The 15881-nt window shown below is 46.5% G+C and overlaps 1 protein-coding gene across 15 annotated transcripts in view; it reads left to right on the top strand.

Annotated features, from left to right (window-relative positions):
* EVA1C (eva-1 homolog C) overlaps positions 1 to 15881 on the top strand; it is a 107845-nt gene that overhangs the window by 15764 nt on the left and 76200 nt on the right. Inside the window, exon 1 of one of the 15 annotated variants that reach the window (XM_032277032.1) lies at positions 3237 to 4406. The exons of 13 other annotated variants lie outside the window; for them this stretch is intronic. The gene's annotated coding sequence lies outside the window, so the exon portion shown is untranslated. Of the gene's footprint in view, positions 1 to 3236; positions 4407 to 11537; positions 11995 to 15881 lie in introns of those variants that run through there. One more of the 15 variants, XM_032277034.1, reaches the window with a different exon arrangement.

Below are 15881 nucleotides of genomic sequence, written 5' to 3'. Positions count from 1 at the left end.
CATGTTCTTCACATGTACCCAAAAACCTAAAATGCAAAAAAATAAATAAATGGAAAAAAAAAAAAAAGCAGGAAAAACTTGTTTTTGAAGATGCTCATTTCCTAGTTGTTTTCTTCCTTAGACCTTGAATAGCGGACTGTGATTTTTCTCGTCACATGTATGCTTATGTAGAGTGCAGTTTGTCCTCCGTGCCCCTATCTTCTCTTGTTGATAAAGATTATGTACTATATTTTTTTAAAAAGAACTGAAGCATCATGTCTGACTCCTGGATCCCTCTGAAGTATGAATAGATAAGCTTCTGGGCCCAAGCACCTGTCCAGCGTGGAGGTGACTTTCTGTTCAAACCACTCATTTGGGTCCTGCAGCCAATGTCACCCATCCTCAGCAAAACAACCTTTATTTCCTTCTTCCTGGTTTCCAGAAAGTTCCCCTAAAGCCCTGAGGAGTCACCAAATGTAAGTGGCTTTTTACAAACAGGAAACTTAAGTGGAGTGCCAGTACACCACATGGATTGCATCAGGTGGGGTCTAAGATAAAACCAGACTGTGGGCAACAGAACAGATAAAACCCACATGGTTCTGCACTGCCTGGGTCTGTTACTGTGCGGGAGGAATGTCTTAGTCTGTTGCTCCTGTGGGTGTAGCTAAAACACAAACCAGGAGACTTTATCCTTAGAAAGCAGTCAGACAGACACCTGAGAACCAATCCCAAATTGCAGCTTTCCACAGAACCTTCTGGAACCTTCTGGAATGCAACTCATTACTGCCAGAGGGTCTTTGATGAGAGTCTACTCTGCACCATTTGTCTTCATTACCCACATATTCTCTTTCTGTGGAAAGGTAAGTTATTAGAGTTTGTGCAGTCTGGTATATTAATTGAGAGCTTTACTTCAAAGAATGTCACGTTTGCGATTCAGTCTCGCAGCTGGGGTTAAAATGGTAGTGTTGAGTATTAGGCTGTAAATTACTATAATGATCATTACTGTTATTCAGGCAAGCTGTGAGAAATGAGCATTATCTGACAATATCTGCATTTTAGTGGACCTGAGGGAAATGTGTATTTGTTGGAATTCCAGATGCCTTAGAACTGCAGGGGAATTCTAACTGCAGGGTATCCAGGGCCCAGGGCTGATTCTATTTTGCATGCTCAATTGTTCCTCAATTTATTTTTTTTAATTAATTTATTTTTTAAGATGGAGTCTCACTCTGTCACCCAGGCTGGAGTGCTAGGGTGCAATCTCGGCTCACTGACCTCTGCCTCCTGGGTTCAAATGATCCTCTTGCCTCAGCCTCCAGAGTAGCTGGGCTTTCAGGTGCCCACACCATGCCTGGCTAATTTTTGTGTTTTTAGTAGAGACTACATATGGTTCACCATGCTGGCCAGCTGGCCTTGAACTCCTGACCTCAGGTGATCCTTCTGCCTCAGCCTCCGAAAATGCTGGGGATTACAGGTGTGAGCCACCATGCCTGGCCCTGAATTTGATTTTTTATTTTATTTACTTTATTATTTATTTATTTATTTTGAGACGGAGTTTCGCTCTTGTTGCCCGGGCTGGAGTATAGTGGCACGATCTCAGCTCACTGCAACCTCCGCCTCCCAGGTTCAAGTGATTCTCCTGCTTCAGCTTCCTGAGTAGCTGGGATTATAGGCATGTGACACTACACCTGGCTAATTTTTGTGTTTCTAGTGGGGACAGAGTTTCACCATGTTGGCCAGTCTGGTTTTGAACTCCTGACCTCAGGTGATCCACGCACCTTGGCCTCCCAAAATGCTGGGATTACAGATGTGAGCCACTGCACCTGGCCCCTCAATTTAATTTAATGAAATTATCTGGGAAATAAGCCACAAAAGGACAATGTGCAGACTTTAGAATAGAGCTGTCCAATAGAAATATAAGGTAACCCACGTATGTAATATTAAATCATTTTGTTGCCACATTAGAAAAAGTAAAAGGGGTGAAGTGAATTCTCCTAGTAAACTTTGATATATCCAAAATATTATTATTTCATCGTTAATGAATACTTAAAAATTCTTAATGAAATATTTTCTTTTCTTTTTTTTTTTTTTGCTTATGAAGACTTGGAAATCTAGTGTATATTTTATACTAATAGCATATCTCAATTGAAATGACCACATCTCAAGTGCCCAGTAGCCACGTGTGACCTGAGGCCATGACTCTGGGCAGTGCAGCTTTAGGTGAGTCTAGGGCAGGGCAGAGGTTGGCACCTGTGATCTGGGTGGAGTCTAGGGCCTGTTTAGCACCTTTTGGTGAGGGCACTTTCTTTCCATAAAACCCAGGTCAAGCACGCCTCACAAAGGGACCTGTGGAGGTGCCTCAGTTCACCTGGGAGCTTGGCTTCGCCAGCTTGCCTTCCTGCTGCTTGGAGGAAGAGTGGTGTCCTCTTGCTTTCTCCAGCCCCTTTCTAAGAACCCTACCAGAATTCAGTCCTGTGAAGGGACAGGGGTGCAAGGAGTCACCCACACAATGACAGGACCCACCGGCAATTCCAGAAGTTGGCCAGCTCTACTCATCCAAATTCCTTTTTGCCAGCTGGGCATCACAAGAGTTTCAGACTGCCATCCTGTGGCAACTCCATTTTGAGGCCTGGGGATGTAAGGGTTACTGTATTAGTTTATTCTCACTCTGCTAATAAAGACGTACCTGAGACTGGATAATTTATAAAGAAAAAGAGGTTTAATGGGCTCACAGATCCACATGGCTGGGGAGGTCTCACAATTATGGTGGAAGGTAGAAGGTGGAGGAGGAGCAAAGTTACCTCTTACATGGCAGCAGGGGAACTCACTTTTATAAAACTATTAGATCAGGCCAGGCACAGTGACTCACACCTGTAATCCCAGCACTTTGGGAGGCCAAGGCGGTGGATCACCTGAGGCCAGGAGTTCAAGAGCAGCCTGGTCAATATGGTAAAACCCCATCTCTAATAAAAATACAAAAATTAGCCAGGCATGGTGGCTCATGCCTGTAGTCTCAGCTGCTTGAGAGGCTGAGGCATGAAAATTGCTTGAACCCAGGAGGTGGAGGTTGCCATGAGCTGAGATCACACCACTGCACTGGATCCAGCCTGGGCAACAGAGTGAGATTCGGTCTCAAAAAAAAAAAAAAAAGAAAAATCAGATCTTGTGAGACTTACTCAGTGTCACAAGAACAGCAGGAGAAAGACCTGCCCTGTGATTCAATTACCTCCCACTAAGTCCCTGCCACAACACGTGGTGATCATGCGAGCTAGAACTGGAGATTTGGGTGGGGACACAGCCAAACCATATCAGTTACTGACCTGGGCATCTTCTTCCTTGAATGCACATTGGTCTCTGAGGCACTTCCGGGTTAATCTTATTACACAGCTGAGAAAACCAGGCTTGGCCCAGGCAAGAGATCTGACCCAGGTCTCCCATCTTATTAGCAGAAGGACCAAGACTGGACTCACAGCTGTGTTCCTGTTTTCAGTCACCATGCTGCCCCCGAGATCAGATCTCAAACAAGCAGACGTGGGGGCCTCAGAAAGTCCCCAGCCTGGAACTCTAGTGTCACCCAACGACACCAAGGGCTGACCTGGCTGCTTATTATTCTGGGTTCACACTAGAATGACCTTGGGTGTGTTTCATGTGTGCCGATGTCTGGAGTTTCACCCCCAGCTAACTGAATATGAATCTCTGGGTTGGGGCCTGGGCACTGATATTTATGCAGAGCTTCTGAGTGATCTTAATGCATTGCCAAGTTTGACACCTGCTGGGAAATACTGAACACTTTTTCATTTATTTACTTATTAAATATGTAATATTTATTATTATGTTTCCAGACAGAAGCATTGCAAGAATAGTAGAAAGACATCCTTTATACCCTATGTTGAGATTCCCTAATGCTACCATTTTATCCCATTTACTTTATTATTTTCTAAGTGGCTGACAGGTTATCCTTTACTCCTAAATATTCCTGTGTATTCCTTAAGAACAAGGACTTTCTCTTACATAACCAAGGCAGTGATCAAAATCAAGACACTAAGCCTGCTATAATACAGTTTTCTAATGTATGGACCGCATTCAGATTTTGCCAGTTAACCCAATAACATACATTGGAGCAAAAGATAATCCCAGATCATACATTATTTTCAGTAATTGTGTCTCTGTGGGCCTCTTTTAGCCTGAAACGGCTCCTCAGTTTTTCTTTATCTTTCGTGGTATTGGCATTCTTGAAGAACGCAAGATGGTTATTTGGTAGAATGTCCCTTTGTTTGTGTCTGGCTGATGTTTCTTGGTGGTGATATTCTTATGCATTTGGGGCAGGACTGTCACAGCAGTGGTGTGTTCTTCTCTGTGCATCGTATCAGGAGGGACATGCTGATGGTTTACCCTATGACACCGAAGTGACTGCTGATCGTTTGGTGAAGGTAGGCACAGGTTCATTGCATCATATTGCAGAAGCCATCATCAGCCATACTCGCTCCGAATAACCAATCATCTTATGTAGCCATTTATCTAACAAGGCTGTAAGGGTGTTGAACTCAGAGTAAGCAGGCCTTAAAGCAGAAGAGAAGAAAGAAAGGAAGCTCTAGAACCTGGAGCTTTGGCAAAGGGGGAAGTTTCGGGGAAGGTACCACCAAAGTCACTCCTGGAATTAGGATGAAGAGGAAGGAGAGGGCTTGGGGTTAGCGAGAGGGGCGTGGGAGAGTCAGAGTCTGCTCACTTGTGGTTTTGCTGAAAGACTGTGGCAAGCAGGTCTTTCATTGCTGCTCTTGAAAATTTTGTTTCGCAATCCTTCAACTAAAATAGAGCAATTCCCTTTTTCTAAGTTTTGGCCCACTTTGCAGGTGTTTCATCTGTCTTCTCTTATTTTCAGAGACAGAGTTTTGCTCTGTTGCCCAGGCTGGAGTGCTGTGATGAGATCATAGGTCACTGTAGCCTTGACCTCCTGGGCTTAAGTGATCTTCCTGCCTCAGCCTCCTGAGTGGCTGGAAGGTATGCACCACCGCACTTGGCTAATTTATTTTAGTGTTTTTTGTAGAGACGAGGTCTCATTTCGTTGCCCAGGCTGGTCTTGAACTCCTGGCTTTAAGTGATCGTCCCACCTCAGCCTCCAAAATGTTGAGATTACAGGCATGAGCCACCACACCCAGCCCTGTCTTTTCTCTTGGGATTGATGACTTCCACATTAGCTCCAGGAATAATTTCTGTTAAGGTGATGCCTGGTTTGACGCTTCTGGTAGCTCTGGTTGTTAATCTATTGCTTATCTCCAGCTCCCAGGTGATGCTTCCCCCTTCCAAGTGCACCAGCACGTGTCAGCTCGAAGGCATCCCCTGAGCTGCTGGCAAACAAGGCCTTTTTACCCACAGATTAAACCTCTTATTGGTTTTAATAAATGATCAAAGCTTGGTTTGCCTCCTGTGCGTATGTTGGCCAGGGCTGAGAGGTGGTGGTGGTGGTGATTTCTGTCCCTTGGGACCTCAGGCCTCCTGGTGGTCCCTGAGCAAAAGTGGGGCAGGCAGAGCCATGAGCAGTGCTCCCTGTCTGCCTTGCTGCCACCAGCATTTCTGCCTGTGGTTGTCTTTGGCGCGTTATCAGGATGTGTCACTCCCTCTCCTTCTTATGTTTACCTTTACCTGGGCTGAGAAGTGCTGTGTGAGAAACATCTTGTTGTTGTGGAGATTGTGGCCACAACAAATTTAGGTTCCCCACACTCAGGTTGCCCCTTCCTGGTCTCTTCCTCATACCTTTGAAGAAAACAACTCATGGAGGGTGTCATATTCATAAAGGTGAACATTTCACAGAGCAGGGCACTGTTGTGGGTTGAATTGCATGCCCCACCCCCCAGCACCAAAAGACTTGGAGTCCTGATGCTCAGTACCTCAAAATGTAACTGTATTTGGAGACAGTCTTTACAAAGGTAGCCAAGTTAAAATGAGGTTGATAGGGTAGGCTTTATCCAGTATATTGGGTGTCCTCATGGAAAGGGGAAATTGGCCAGGTGCAGTGGTTTATAATCGTAGCACTTTGGGAGGCTGGGGCAGGAGGATTGCTTGAGGCCAGGAGTTCAAGACCAACCTGGCCAACATAGTAAGACCCCCCCCATCTGTATTAAAAAATAAAATAAAATAGATCAGGCGCAGTGGCTCACACCTATAATCCCAGCACTTTGGGAGGCTGAGGTGAGTGGATCACTTGAGGTCAGGAGTTCAAGACAAGCCTGGCCAACATGGGGAAACTCTGTCTCTACTAAAAATACAAAAAAATTAGTCAGGTGTGATGGTGGGCACCTGTAATCCCAGCAACTCGGGAGGCTGAGACAGGAGAATTGCTTGAACCCAAGAGGCGGAGGTTGCAGTGAGCCAAGATTGTATCACTGCACTCCAGCCTGGGCAACAGAGCAGGACTCTGTCTCAAAATAAATAAATAAATAAAATTACATATATACAAAGGGGAAATTCTGGACACAGATGCACACAGGGAGAAGGCCACGTGAAGACTGGGCTTGTGCTGCCACAGCTGAGGAACTGGCAGAAGCTGGGAGGGAGATCCTTCCCTAGCATCTTCAGAGGGAGCGTGGCCCTGAGAATGCCTTCATCTCAGCCTCTGGCCTGCAGGTGTGAGAGGATGCATTTCTGTAGTTCTAAGCCACCCAGCTTGTGGTACCTTGTTATAGCAGCCTGAGGCATTTAATACAGCCGCGTTCTGAGCACTTCCCCTAGAAACTGTTCATTTAATCTTCACCACAGCCACCCCGCCCGTAAGTGCTGTTGTTATTGTCTTCATTTTATCTTCATTGTATCCATGATATCTGCAGCGCAGAGAGGTTCAGCAGTTCGCTCACGGTCACTTGAGATAATAAAACCCTACTCTAGGGAGCCTGTCATGCCTGCTCCTGGCTGTCACCTTAGCTCTCCCGTTTCTTCCTGTCCCTCTCCTCTCCATCTCCTTTATGAGGCCTTCTTTGTTGTCCCATCTCTTTTTTGTATTTTTACTTTTTATTAATATTTTATTTTATTTATTTTTGAGATGGATTCTCGCTCTGTTGCCCAGAATGGAGTACAGTGGTGCGATCTCAGCTCACTGCAACCTCCGCCTCCCAGCTTCAAGAGATTCTCCTGCCTCAGCCACCCGAGTAGCTGGGATTACAGGTGCACGCCACTACGCCCAGCTAACTTTTGTATTTTCAGTAGAGACGGGGTTTCACCATGTTGGTCAGGCTGGTCTCGAACACCTGACCTCGTGATCCACCCGCCTCGGCCTCCCAAAGTGTTGGAATTATAGGCGTGAGCCACCACTCCCAAATGAAATGGGGTCTCGCTATGTTGTGCAGGCTGATCTTGAACTCCTGGCCTCAAGCGATCCTCCTGCCTCAGCCTCCTGAGTAGCTGGGATTACAGGCATGAGCCACCGCTCCCGGCTGTTGTTCCATTTCCTAAGTGTCGGCCTTCCCCAGCATCCCTGCCCAGAGTTCCTCCCTCAGTAGCCCGTCCCAAGCCTCAGCCACGTCCTGTGCTAATGACTTGCTGCTCACCCTCCTCCAAGGCAGGGTGTCCCATGGGCCCTGCAGGCTCCACCCATCCACAACAGATTCACAAAGCCTGCCCTTCAATGCTGGAATTCTTAGATTTTCCAGCCAGCGGCACCACCGGCTTAAAACCCTGCAGCCATGCCTAACTCCTCTCTCTTCCCATACCCCAAGTCCCTACGATCAACCTCTGCTGATTCTATGGCTAAACCCCGGTCTTCACAGTCAGGACCAGCTGCAGAATTTGCAAGGCCCGGTGCAAAATGAAAACATGGGCTCCCTTATTCAAAAATCCAAGGCAAAGTACTGCCGAAGTACAAACATATAAATCGTGTTCTTTCTGCCGTGGTCTCTATGTCTCAATTTATCATGATGCTTTTATTTGTTATTTAATGTCGTTCTAAGTAAAGAAAAATTAACATTTTAAATTACTAGCATGGATTATACTGTTCCGCTTTATAGAGTGCCATGCCAGATTTAAATGGGAACATTTGACTCAAATGTGGAATCACAGAAATGACATAATTTGTATTTTGCATATGGGTTTTTTTTTTTGTCTCACAGAAACAGTGGGACGTTGCAGGAAACTAACTCAGCTGATTTATTTGTTTATTTGTTTTTACCCCCCTCGACGAAGTCTTGCTCTGTCACCCAGGCTGGAGTGCAGTGGCGAGATCTCAGCTTACGGCAACCTCTGCCTCCCGGGTTCAAGTGATTCTCCTGCCTCAGCCTCCGAGTAGCTAGGACACAGGCACCCGCCACCATGCCCAGCTAATATTTGTATTTTTAGTAGAGACGGGGTTTTGCCATGTTGGCCAGGCTGTTCTCGAACTCCTGACCTCGTGATCCACCTGCCTCAGCCTCCCAAAATGCTGGGATTATGGGCATGAGCCACCGCACCTGGCAATTCAGCTCTTTTTATTTCACTTTTTCACATCTACCCAATCTACTGCCACTCTCTACCTCTGGCTTACTGATATGTAAGGAAGAATTGAAAGGAAAAATCACTGTGACTCCGCTATCTTTGCCTCTCCCATGTCATCACTTCCAGTGGAAGTGGCTGGCTATTACGGGGAATCAGATGAGTAGAAAAGGCTGGGAGAGGGTGCCTTGTTTGTTCCTGTTTCTTAGAATGCCGTTGCCTTGGTTTTGCAATTCCGATTCTATAATAAGAGAAAGTGTGGCCTCTTGGCGCCGTCAGCATCTCTCTCAGACTCTGTTGTGGACATAGTAGGCTTTCCCTATGTGCCCTTGGAGCCTTGCTGAGCTCCAGTGCACTGCAGATCCACTAAGATTCTACGTGCAGGGCACAGCAGGTGCGCCATGGGGAGTTTGGTGGCAAGGGACAGGGGTAACTCATATTGTGGGTGTCTCATCTGCCCATGCACGTGTTCTATTGCCCCATTGGATTTCACTTATAAAACATAGATTCAGGCTGGGCATGGTGGCTTATGCCTGTAATCCCAGCACTTTGGGAGGCCGAGGCGGGTGGATCACCTGAGATCGGGAGTTCAAGACCAGCTTGACCAACACAGAGATTAATCTCGTCTCTACGAAAATATAAAAGATGAGCTGAATGTGATGGTGCATGCCTGTAGTCCTAGCTGCTGGGGAGGCTGAGGCAGGAGAATTGCTTGAACTCAGGAGGTGGAGGTTGCAGTGAACCGAGATTGTGCCACTGCACTCCAGCCTTGTGTCAGAGCAAGACTCCGTCTCAAAAAAAAAACAAAGAAAAAACTCAAAAAAACAAAAACCATAGATTCAGACTGCATGCAGTGGCTCACACCTGTAATCCCAGCACTTTGGGAGGCTGAGGCGGGCAGATCACTTGAAGTCAGGAGTTCAAGACCAACCTGGCCAATATGGTGAAACCCCCTCTCTACTAAAAATACAAAAATTAGCTGGGGGTGGTGGTGGGTGCCTGTAGTCCCAGCTACTTGGGAGATTGAGGCAGGAGAATCTCTTGAACCCAAAGGTGGAGGTTGCAGTGAGCCAAGATGATGCCATTGCATTCCAGCTTGGGCAACAGAATGAGACTCTTTCTCAAAACAAAACAAAACAAAACATAGATTCAAACATAAAATGAGGAGGAATCTTAAGACAGTAATGGCAGAGCATTAAGCCAAGCTTGGGGCCCTCTCGGCGTGGTGCCCTGTGTGTCTGCAGAGGCCAAACACCTGTGAATTCGTCCTGATTCCCATCCATCTCACACCCTTCCCCACTGCTGTGTTCTCCGTGGACACCCTCCTCATGTCTTCCCTTGAGGACTACCTGCACCCTGATTTCTTCAAGGGTCTCTCCAGTCCATCAGATGCAGGCCACCCCAGGGTTTCTCTGCACTGCAAGCCAATGGCATCATCCCCCTGCTCACAGCCTGCAGTAGCTCCCATGTACCTTTAGGTGAACATCTGGACTTCTTAGCAAGGCACTGCTTATTTATCCAGCCTCTGTGACAACCTTGCACCCTGCAATCGAGCCCTGCTGATCCTGGAGAAGCTCCTGCTGAGCCTTTGCACACCTGTCCCTACTACTTGAGGGTCATTTCCGCCTGGTTCCCTCCTGGCGTCACTTCCCACCTGGGGTGGGTTGAATGCATGACGTTTTTGCCCTCTCCCTACACACCCTGCGTTTCCTCTCTCCCAGCATTCATCTTGTGACATATGATAAGCAATTGACTAACTTGTCTTTAAGGCCAGGCCACACGGAGTGTCTTAGTGATGAATGTGGGGGCAACGAGTACTTCTGCCCTCTAATGGCATCTGCGGATCACTAGCTGGAGGCCTTGAGATTCTAAGAGCCAAGCTATTCAAGGGCTAGAAATAACACCGCATGGCCCCCGGTCTTTCCTGTTTCCTCTCTGTGTCTATCAAGAAGGAGCAGCTGTTTTTTGAGGCCTTGCTTTCCTTCCCATGGCTTTGTTCACCCCCACCCTGCCTGGCCTGCAAACTCAGAGCCTTCACGTTTCTATAAATACAGTTTCTCTCCAACTCAACTTGATTCATTCACACAGGGTCCTAGTTCTTTCTCTCTGCCATTCCAATTCTCCTCTTTCCATTACATTTAAGAGAACCCTGGCCTGGCGGGGTGGCTCACACCTGTAATCCCAGCACTTCGGGAAGCCGAGGTGGATGGATCACTTGAGGTCAGGCATTTGAGACCAGCCTGACCAACATGGCGAAACTCCATCTTTACTAAAAAACAAAAATTAGCTGGGTGTGGTGGCACATGCTTGTAGTCCTAGCTACTAGGGAGGCTGAGGCAGGAGAATCACTTGAACCTGAGAAGCGGAGGTTGCCTGGATGACAGAGTGAGACTCTGCCTCAAAAAAAAGCCAAAAAAAAAAACAACCAAAAGACCATGAAAAGGACATTCATTTATGGTGTAAGAGCTGAAACCAAAAGGTAGAGGCTGCCTCAATGAATCTTTGCTGGGACCATATATCAGCCATTCAACTTCTTCACCACCCAGCGCACAGCCAGGAAAGCCCCACAAGTATTGATTTGGGGGTTATAAATAAATGTTAACAAATAGGTGAATCTGCAGTTACAGAATCTGCAGGTAGTGAGGATTGATTGTAGATGCACCAACGAACTGGAGGTCAGATTTTCAACATAAGCATATGGGAGATGGCCAGCAACCAAGAGCTAGTAAAAAGGATTCCTGGGGGGTGGTGAAGACATTAGAAGCCTTAGAGGCTCACAGACAGACAATGTAATCCCTCAGCTGTCACCTGAGCTGTGGCTATAAAATGAGGCAACAGATTAAGAACAGTAAGCATAAGATTGAGGCCAGGATTGCTGGCTCATGCCTGTAATCCCAGCACTTTGGGAGGCTGAGGCGGGTAGATCACTTGAGGTCAGGAGTTGAAGATCAGCCTGGCCAACATGGTAAAACCCCATCTCTATTAAAAGACAAAAAAATTAGCCAGGCATGGTGACACACGCCTGTAATCCCAGCTACTCAGGAGGCTGAGGTAGGAGAATCGCTTGAACCGAGGAGGTGGAGGTTGCAGTAAGCCAAGATCACACCACTGCACTCCAGCCTGGGCAACAAAGCAAGACTCCATCTCAAAAAAAAAAAAAAAAAAAAGACTGGGGCAGTCAGAAAGGACCACTGTCAGCAAAGGAAGGATGCAGGGAAGTGAATAAAGGTCCACAGGAGAATGAAGAAAGTGCAAGCCCCTAGGGCCATTCGGTGAAGCTAGCCAGGTCCCTGGCGAGTGTGCCAGGAAATCAATTAAGGATGAATATGAAGCTTGAGGCCAGGCCAGCATAATTACCGTGTGGGCACTGTATTTCTTTACATTTGTTGACTGTCAATCCAGCCTCCTGTGTTTCTGTGAAATGCAAAGGAAGAAATGCTGAGACTTCCCCTTATCCTAAGGTGAAACCAAAGAAGGGGAAACTGAGTGACCTCTCCAAATTCCTCCACTGAGCCAATGGCGATGCCGCAATAGATACAGCCGGTCACCTGACCTATTCTCTAGGTATGAGTTTTTGGATTTGCCATTTACATCTGCTTCAAGTTTTAGAAACTTCCAGGCTCTGGCTTTTTTTGCTGCCTTGGGGAACAAAGCATGTTCCGTCAAGTGTACAGCAAACCTGTCCTGCTCCTAAATCCAGTCATCTTCAAAATAGATTTTTGAGGTTTATAGTACGACGCTCCAAATGTCATTATCATCTCTGAAGTGAAAAAAAAAAGGTTTAATTATTAAGAGCAGTGAAATTACCATTTAATCTTCCAATTAACTGAATAAGGCACCAAATAAATGCCCTCAAGCCTTAATTTCTACCTTGAAGTTAAGGTGGGTGTCATGCCTACCTTGATCGTCCTACACATCCTCAAAGCAGGCAGAGTTGAAAGGCTAAGTGGGTGGGGTGGGAGGCGGCGCCCTTCCACCCTCAGGTCTGTTTGTCCAGCTCTGTTGGTCCTCCCAATTGGTTAGCGACCCTGAGTGTTTCTGAGAGCCTTTTGTTGCGTGTGGGGGCAGAGCCACTCACCTGGCCAATTCCAAGCAGAAAAGATCAAGTATAGATTTCATATCTGAGTTTTAAGTGCTAGTAAAAAGTTGCATTAAGTTATCAAATGCACTGCGAACCTGGCTTCATCGCCAAGTGGTTCTGCAGTTTGGGAATTGCGCTGCATCCCAAAGAAAAGAAAAGTGTTCCATCTAGATGCTTGGGGTAAAGGGGGATTGATCCAGTTACTTTTAAATTAATCTAATTCAGATGGCATTCGCTGTGTAACTTTCTAAGGTTGGTACTTGGTCAAAGAACAAGGTGTTCATTTTTATGGGATTTAAGGCCTTTCATTGAAAAGGAGTGGAGAAGTTTCTACCAGTCTTGTTTGAAATAAAACAGTAGTGTAATCTAAAGATTGTAATTCAAGACCAACACAGCACATTTAGAGTAACTTTTTACTTTATTTATTTAATTGTATATACTTTTTCAGACAGAGAGTCTCCCTCGGTCCCCCAGGCTAAAGTGCAGTGGCACCATCTCGGCTCACTGCAACCTCCGCCTCTCTGGTTTAAGCAATTCTCTGCCTCAGCCTCCTGAGTAGCTGGGATTACAGGCATGTGCCACCACATCTGGCAAATTTTTGTATTTTTAGTAGAGATGGGGTTTCACCAAGCCAGGCTGGTCTTGAGCTCCTGACCTTGTGATCCACCTGCCTCAGCCTCCAAAAGTGCTGGGATTACAGGTGTGAGTCACCATACCCGGCATTAGAGTAACTTTTAAAAATTAGTCAACTGATGTGATTTCTCTCTCTCTCTCTCTCTCTCTCTCTGTAGATGTGTGTGTAACATATTACATAGAGAAATCTATAAGTCTTGGGTTATGCTGCTTGCTAATGAAGATTAATCAGAATCTACTCTCCCATGTGCACCTTTGATCTGCCCTTGCTCTGGTAGTCTGCTTCAATGTGTCATTCATTCAAGAACTTTTCATTGTCCTAGATGATGACATACTGCTATATGACAAACTCTAGCTACTGAAGATACAGCAATAAATAAAGCGAAGTCCTTGCTTACATCCCAAAGGGGAAAAATAGGCAATGTATCTCTATGTAGCAAAATACAGCAGAGTCAGTGGTGTGGGGCAGGAGGCGTGCTGTCTTACCGAGCAACCCGGAAAGGTCTGATTGATGAGGCCACATTGGCACAAGACGCTGAATGAAGGGAAGAAGGGAGAAAGCAGATGTTTGGAGGAAGACTGCTTCCAGCTGAGAGACGGTCAAAGCAAAGGTCCTGAGGTCAGAGTATGCTTAGCATTTTCGAGAAACGGAAAAGCACTGTGGCTGAAGTCAAGCAGGAGAATGGCAGGAGATGAGGCTGGATGAGGTTGGATGGGATAGAAGGGGCCCCAGTGGCATGGGACTTTGGATTTTTGTTTGGAGTTGGAAAGCCATACCGGATTGGCATGTGTAGACAAATGCCAAGACAGCCACAGAAATCTGAATCCATACCTATAAATATACACATGGGCAGCTACCTAGAAAAATCCACTTGCAATACATGTGAATATGTGGGGGGGAAATTACGGGGCTTGACGAATCACAGCATTGGTATACAGAAAGGGAAAAGAAGTGAGAAAAATTGACAAGATGGGAGATAATTGGATGACTATCAGAAAGCAATGTTAACTACAAGAATTCAAAGTCCGGGGGAAGTTCAGAACCAGGCTTCTTCCATCTGTGTCTCCCTGTCTTCTGGGTCCTCAGAGTCTGTCCTTGCCCCTCTGTCATCCACTTGTGACAGCAGACAGAAAGAGGGAGAGGAGGGTCGCAAGGGGTCTCAAGGGCCAGACCTTCAAGTAGCAGACATCACTTCTGTCCTCTTTCCATTGTCCAGAATTTTCCACGGGCCCACTGTGCTGCAAAGAGATTGGGGCAGGAGGGGCTGGAAAATATACTCCTCAGTGTGCTCATGAAGAAAACATATTGCCTCTGCCTTGTCTGGACTCTCAGTTCACATTCTCTCTGTGGTTTGCTTCAGGACTAGGATCTGAGCTCATCACTTAAGCGTGGTCATAGTTATCCTTGGTCATCCCTAACTTGGGAGCCCCTCAAATATCCAAGAAACAGGCTGGTGGCTCTAGTTCTCTTCATGATTCGCCTCCAGGTTCACCTTCTTAGTACCACGCCTGGGACTAAAGGAAGGCCTTAAACTCAGACCTGACTTCGCCCTTTGATCTTGATGCTCCTGGGTGTTCAGTGCCAGTCCTGGGCCCTGGGTCATGGGGCCTTTCCTGTACCCTCAGGACCCCTGACTCATGGCTCCCAATGCCATTGCCAATTCTCTAAGTGCATTCACGGACACGAAAGAAAAGAACATCTTTTTCTGGGAAAGGACTTAAACATGTAAAAACACCTTTCAGTATTTATGATTACAAGGGTGTGGTCTCTTATCTAAAGCATTAACCAATGGAGGGTGGCATGTTATTTAAAAAAAAAGAAAGAAAAAAAAAGAGAGTGGGAGGGAAGGCAAGGACATAGCAATTGAATTCCTTTCTCTTCTCAGAAGTAAGATTGTGAAATTGGCCCCCAGCGATTAGGGGACTTTAGCACACTGATGTAGGGCCAGTGACTGATGTTCTTATACCCCGCGCTCAGCGTGACTCATGCTACGTCAGCCCTCGGGAAACTTGGACTTCGTTGGAGGCCTCTGGCTTCAGAAAAGAAAGAGAGGAAGAATGCACAGCTCTTTTGGCCTCTTCTAAATACTAGCAACTTTTTAGATCATAATTATTAGGAAGGAAGGTGGGAAGGGATGGAGGGAGGGAGGAAGGGAGGGGGTAGGGAGAAAAGGAGGGAGGAAGGGTGGGGAGGGGGGATGTTCTTTTCCTCTAGGCTCAGCAGTGACATTTGTGGACTGAGGGCAGCCACAGGGTTGTGTGCCGGTCTCTGAGCTGTATACTTTATATCAAGGTGCTCAGAGCTGAGAGGGCTGGCTGCGAGTGTAATTTGATTAGAGTTGGGTTATTCAGCATTGTACCGATGGAAGCTCTATGTTAATTTGTTCTTCAAGATTTACAGTACATGGCTGGGCGCAGTGGCTCACACCTGTAATCCCAGCACTTTGGGAGGCCTAGGCAGGTGGATCACCTGTGGTCGGGAGTTTGAGACCAGCCTGACCAACATGATGAAACCCTGTCTCTACTACAAATATAGAAAATTAGCTGGGCATGGTGGTGGCATGGGGCACCTGTAATCCCAGCTACTTGTGAGGCTGAGGCAGGAGAATCTCTTGAACCCAGGAGGCTGAGGTTGCAGTGAGTTGAGATCACAACATTGCACTCCAGCCTGGGCAAGAAGAGCAAAACTCCATCTCAAAAAAAAAAAAAAAAAAAAAAAAAAAAAAAAAAAAAAAAA

This window comes from Sapajus apella, unplaced genomic scaffold (assembly GCF_009761245.1).
Source record: "Sapajus apella isolate SASKATOON/1434 unplaced genomic scaffold, GSC_monkey_1.0 scaffold8, whole genome shotgun sequence".
Classification (NCBI taxonomy): Eukaryota; Metazoa; Chordata; class Mammalia; order Primates; family Cebidae; genus Sapajus; species Sapajus apella.
The sequence above is the reverse complement of the archived record's forward strand: the minus strand, read 5'-3'. Positions and strand labels throughout refer to the sequence as shown.